Below are 6,190 nucleotides of genomic sequence, written 5' to 3' on the forward strand. Positions count from 1 at the left end.
GGGACCTGAGAGGCAGGGGGCTGAGGCTGTGATAGGGACCTGAGAGGCAGGGGGCTGAGGCTGTGATAGGGACCTGAGAAGTCACCAGGGGTTTCCTTGGGTTACTGCCCATCATTGCTGTGAGAAGAGTCCCCTTCCGTCAGGACCAGTGGGATGGGAGACCCCTCCCTCTAACACACTGCCCGCTGGCCATTCTTGACCACAGCCCTGGGCTCCTGCACTCATGCCTCAGTGGCACTGCCTGGGTGCCAGCCCCGGCAAGGCAGTACAGGTGGATACTGAGCCCTTCCAGGTGGGGCTCCAAGGCCAGGTCACGGTTCTGTGCTCAGAGCCCAAATCCTCTACCTCCCAGCATAAGCCTGCTCAGTTCAGGACAGATACAATGTAGGCCAGCTCCTGACACTTTACAGATGGGGAAACTGAGGCCCAGGAAGGCTCATTGTCATGCCCAAAGCCATGGGCCCAGACTGAGGGTCCTAGGACCCTCTCTTGGGTGGTCTGGAAGAGGCTGTGGTGTGAAGTTGGTCCTGAAGTTCAGGAAACTCACCACAGCACCTGCCTCGCTGGGCCTCAGCCCCCCAAGTCCCCAGGTGAGCAGCAGGGCGCCTGCCCTGCCCCCATGTGCTCCTCTGGCCTGGCTGCATTTCCCAGAGCCAGCAGAAAGGTAGGGCAGGTCAGAATCGGCCCTGGGAGCTGCGAGTCCCAGCCAGCCTGCCTGCCCTCGGGCCCTGGGAGTGGGAAGAGAGTCTCCACACCCCAAATCCTCCTGCCTCCCCTCCCCACCCACGCCTTCAGCCTGGGGCCCAAACATGGCAGGGAGCCAGGCCTCAAACCTTCCCTCCTTGGTAACCGAGGCACAACACCCAACACTGGAGACTGTTTGTCCTGCCAACGCCGCACCCCAACTTAGGCCTACATGCCCTGGCCGGTGGGAGAAGCCTGGCTGGGGCAGGTGAGGTGGGCAGGGGCTGCAGCGCCCTGTGGGCCAGGAGATCCTTGCCCTCCATGTCAGCCCCCTGGAGCTTCGGAGCACAGGCAGCCAGGGCTGTCCTGTCACCACCTTTGACTGTGAGGGTCCCAACCCAGGCCTTAAGACCTTGCAGGGCCTGGATGGAGGAGAAGGCCAGGCTGAGAGCGACTGAGTTTGAACCACCTCAGAGCAGAGCAGTGCAGAGAGAAAAAGTCCTCCCCGGCCAGCTGGGCTTCTAGAAGGGCTCAGTGCCCATGTCCCTTTCTTTATAGGATGGGGCGGGAGGAGGGGGAAGCTTGGAGATTCAGCCAGTCCTGGCCCTGGTCCCAGAGGGATTTGCTTCTTGATCATCAGGGTCCATAAGAGTGGGCACCATGAGGCCCAGCAGCACCATGTGTGGGGACCAGCTGTGTAGGCAAGTGGGGGTATCAGGGCCTGGGGAAAGGTGGCACCAGGCAGGGCAGGGCAGTTTTTCTGGCTATCGCTGGCCTGTGGTCTTCATAGTCCAGGATGTGGAGCTGTAGCAAGGGAGATGGGGATCTCTGTCCCTGTCTGAGGGAACCAGCCCAGCCTGCAGGGAGCACCCGACCTGAGGGGGAGGCACAGCCCCTGTCTTGGGGAGTTTTTAGTGTCCCTATTGGGCAACAGAAACAGAGGACGAAGGGATCACTCTGCCTCAAGGCAGGCTCCCTGGGCCTTGTGCGGCTTGACAAATGCTTCTGCTTCTTGGGGGAGAGGTGGGATCGAGGGTCTTTTTGCTTCTCCTCCCTGAAGTGGAGGTTATCTCCCCAGAGCCAGAGGACCTTCCCCTCTATTGCCAGGCCTAGTCCAAGTCAATTTGCCACTGCTCGTCAAATGTGTCCCAGCTAGGCAGTAGCTTCCCATATGCCTGCCCCGTCCATCACGTTGGCTTGTACTGTGGGCAGGAACCACCACTATCCCCCTTTTACAGATGAGGAAACTGAGGCTCTGTCAGCCAAGTGATGAGTCATGCTAGGTGGCTCAGGCCTCACTGGGAGGCCCACTGTGGTTAGAGTACAGCTGGGAGTGTTGTGCTCCTGGCAGCTGAGAGTGTGCAGGAGACCTTGCACAGGAGGACCCTGGCAGACCCTATGCAGGAGAAGGGTGAGCCTGACAGTCCCTGCTGCTCCCCCAAGTCCTGTGGCCTGGTGGGTGCTATCCCCACTCATAGCCCGACTCTCAGGCCCCGTCTCCTGGTTCCATCCTGGGCAGGCCTGTGGGGAGGGTGGGGTGGGAGAGATTGGGTTCTGCTGAGTCTGCAGCCTGACTGCCCACCCAGGCTGAGTCAGGGCCGGGCAGGAGCCGGGCGCGGCAGCTTTCCCAGGGCCAGTCCAGGCGGTGGCCACATTCCTCACTAGCAGGGTGTGTCTGGGCTTGGCCAAACCAGGTGTGCTGTGTCCCGCCCAGGCCCCCGCCTGCCCGCCGGCCCTGAGCCAGCTCAGAGTTCCACTGGCCTTGTAAGGAAGCTTTTGGCAGCTGCCTGGAATGGGGTGTGGGAACTGCTTGCCTTGCATGTCCTTGCTGGGTGGCGAGCAAGACTTGGGGGGTGCAGCCTGCTGAAGTATTGGAACCCACAGTGGCTAGGGCAAGTGGGGTGCCCCCTCCTCACTCCACCCTCTGCCTCTGCAGCTGGAGAGCTGGTGGCTGGGCCTGGGCAGTCTGTAGTTTAGGGACTTGGTCTGGTTCATGGCTCAGTCAATGCTAGTGTCAGGATGAAGGTGTTCTGAGAGCTGGGGTGGGAGTGAGGGCCCCGAAGTGGCCAGAAAGTTGCAAGGGGTGTGTGTGTTCTGTTTGTTGTCACGTGTATCTCAAGGAGGACTTCATTCTAATCAGCTTGGAACTCTGGGGACCAGGTGGGGGCCTGCACAGAGCCTCTGTGTGGGGCCTGGTGCCATATGGGATCCAGTTATGGGGCTGCTGCCAGCACCTTGCCAGCTGGGCACCTGGGGCCAGGAGGGGTCTGTGTGGGGGTTGGTCAAGTCCTCACCACTTACTTTTGGTGAAATTCTTCCCATAATCCAATTGGATCCTTCCCACAATCCAATTCCTGTCTTGGGCCTCAGTTTCCTCTCCTGTAGAATGGAAACAGGAACCCTCTTACCCTGCCAGTGTTCCTGGGTTCTTGGTGGATGGTAATCTTGGACATGATTTGGGACCTGAGATGGACTGTGCTGGGACCTCATCCTTTCCCTACTGTGGGACACCCCTCAAGTTAGCTCTGCAGCTTCCCATCATCCTCCGTGGGCCAAACCAGGCTCCTGGCTGGGGTGGGCATAGGAAACTTCAAGTTTGGCATTTGGGGACCCTGTCCACTATTCACCCTCCTCCTTGAGGACTGCTGGTAGAGCCAGCATTTCAATTACACCAATGACCAGCCATGGGGAGCCCCCTTGTCTCCTGTCACCCAGTTCTGAGGCCTCAGCAGATATGAGCATAGCTTGTAGGGCCTGGGTGGATTCTGTCTGTCATTTGCTTGAAACAGGCATGGCCGAACTCTTTCCTGGAAATCCTGATGCAGGCCTTGGGCAAGCCCAGAGTGGCTTGGACTGCAGAAATCACTTCCCAGGCCTTGGTGAACCACCACATCCTGGCCCTGGGCCCAAGGTGGGTGTGGGAATTCTGTCTTGCAGGGAGGTCAGGAACAAGGACAGCAGGGCTGTGGGGGCAGAGGCTGAAGGACAAGCTGGGATGCTGGCAAGCTCCACTGTGAGGGCAGCAGGCTGATGGGGGAGCAGGGAGCAGACAGGCATGGCTCCTGGCCCACCCAGCTCATTGCTGAGCAGTGGTGGACAAGCCTAGCTGGGATGTCCCAGTCCGGGCCAGGGACCCATCAGCTCCTTCCTCTAGGGGCAGCACCCCGTTCCCAGCCCTCCTTTGGCTGAGCCCTAGGGTTCATGTCTGGGGTGACCCTAACTCCAGGACTCTGGGGACTTTGGCTGCCTTCTCTCCTTCCCTGTCCAGGGCCTGGTGCACTGTGTCCTGGGATGGAAGTGCTCCCACCCCTGGAAAGCCCTGCTCTGTGTCCTGGTGTCCTGAGGTTGAGGTTCCATGTGTGTTGTGTGTATGTGTATGTGTGTGCCTGTGTGTACACGTGCATGGACCTGTGTTGGTGGGGGAGGCAGTTGTCCTGGTGGAGGTGGGCTTTTGGATGTTCAGACTGGGGTTGGATACTGAACTCTGAAGGATTCTGGGAACTGGAGCTGAAAGCCGGGCCCAGGGCAGCCTGGGAAATCGTGGGAACAGGTGAGAACAGGCTGGGACCTGCTGGAAGGGCGCGGCAACAGCTGCAGTGTGTGGGCTGGAGTAGCCCTGCCCTCCTTACCCAGAAGTGGGCCCTGGCTGTGGAGCCAAGATCAGCCGGTCCCCCCCAGCTGTCCCCAGCTTTGCCCTGCCAGTCTCATCAGCCCCTGCACACTCCATACGCTTTGCTGGGCTAGAGCCAGGGGGTTTCAGCTGGGCTGGGCTGTTTGGGAGAAGCTGGCAACTTTCCCTGAAGATCCCCAGATTCTCAGTGCTGTGTGTTTCTGGCTCTTTGCATAGACAGATCCTTGTCACTTATAGGGGTCCCGTTCTGATGAGAGGGAAGAACATGACTGCACCTGTGGGGGGTTTCCCTGAACCAGCAGTTGAGTTTCTAGGCCAGCTGTGCTCCTGGGATGGACACAAACAGTGGGCCTCTGCAGAGTGGCTTTGTCCTCTCCTGTCCTCTGCAGTTGGTCAGGATTCCTGGTGGCCTTTAGGAGCAAGGCCACACTCCCCAGTGAGGCACAAAGGGCCTCTCACAGGCAGACCCTTGCCCACCTCTCCAGCTCAGCTCCCATCTCTGCCTCCCCAGACAACTCCCTGCACCAGGGACATCTCACCCTTCCCTGAAGGTGCCAGGACCAGTGTGCCCTGTGGCCTTTGCACATGCCAGTGACCTTGCCTGGGCCAGTGCCTCCCCGGGACTTCTGCTGAATTGGACCCTGCTCAGACTTCTTCCTCAACTGTCCTGCCTCTTGGCTTGTGACAAGGACCCCGTGAATCCCCCAAAGCCCAGCCTGCTCAGGCTTCCTCAAGATCAAGGTCCACGGGGTGTACCTGGTCATGTTCCCAGGCCAAGCCCTCCTGACACAGGTCAGGAGGTGAGAAGATAAACTAACGAGTGTGTGCAGGAATTTGGGGGAGTTTCTCTGAGGGCTGCTGATCTGCAAAGGGCTGTTGCACAGTCCTGGTCATTATTCTGCTTCCTCCAGTCTGAGGAGGAATGCCCTTCTGCCTTGGGATTGGGCTCTCCTGGGGAAGATTCCAGAAATACCTTTTGGGATCAGGGAGGGTGTAAGCTCCTTCTCATTCCCCATGAGGATGCAAAGTTAATGGGCCAGAGCAGCAATGGCAGCTTTGTGTGAATGTATGAATGAGTGTGTGAGGTATGACCACACAGAGGCCACGTGAGTGTGGAAGTGTGCACAAGTGTGTCCATGAAAGTGTGAGTGTGTGAGCCTGTGAGTGTGAAGGGGCATGAGTGTGAGGCTGTGCCAGTCTGTGCGAATGTGAGTGTGTGTGAGTTTAGATGGGGAGTCTGAGTGTGTGGAAGTCTGTGAGTGTGACTGTGTATGAATCTGTATGGTGAATATGTGTGTGAGTTGTGCATAAGTGTGGGGATGAGTGTGAATGCACATCTGAATGTAAGTGTGTGTGCATCTATGGCTGTGTGTAGTGTGAGTATGAATGTGTGGGTAGGTTGATAATTTTGTGTGAGTTTGTGTGAGCTGTGGGTTAAGAGTGACTGTGATTGTGTGCGATGTGTATGAGTTTGTGTCAGTCTGAGAGTGTGTGCCTGTGTATGAGTCTGAGAGTATGCTTGGGCATGTGAACTGTGTGGCCATGAGCATGTGTATGAGTCTGCGTGTGCTGGTCTGTGAGCACATGCCATGTGTGAGTGTGAGTCTGAGTGTGAATGTGTGTAAGCTGCATGTCAATGTATGGCTTCTCCCACACAGTGTTGACCTGGGGCCCAGAGCAGTAGGAAATCTTGCATCCGGGTTCTCCCCCTCCCCAAAGCAATGATTAACCTCGGGGAAACTCAGAATACCCTGCCCCCATTCTGGGGAGTTCTGGGGGAGATCTAGACAGCTGGGTCCCAGGAGGGTTTTGCAGAGGGGTAGTGGTCTTCCTACATTCCAGAGAGAGCTCAGAGGCCATTCTCTCTCTCTCTCT

This window comes from Otolemur garnettii, unplaced genomic scaffold (assembly GCF_000181295.1).
Source record: "Otolemur garnettii isolate 467f Iridium unplaced genomic scaffold, OtoGar3 scaffold00018, whole genome shotgun sequence".
NCBI classification, from domain to species: Eukaryota; Metazoa; Chordata; class Mammalia; order Primates; family Galagidae; genus Otolemur; species Otolemur garnettii.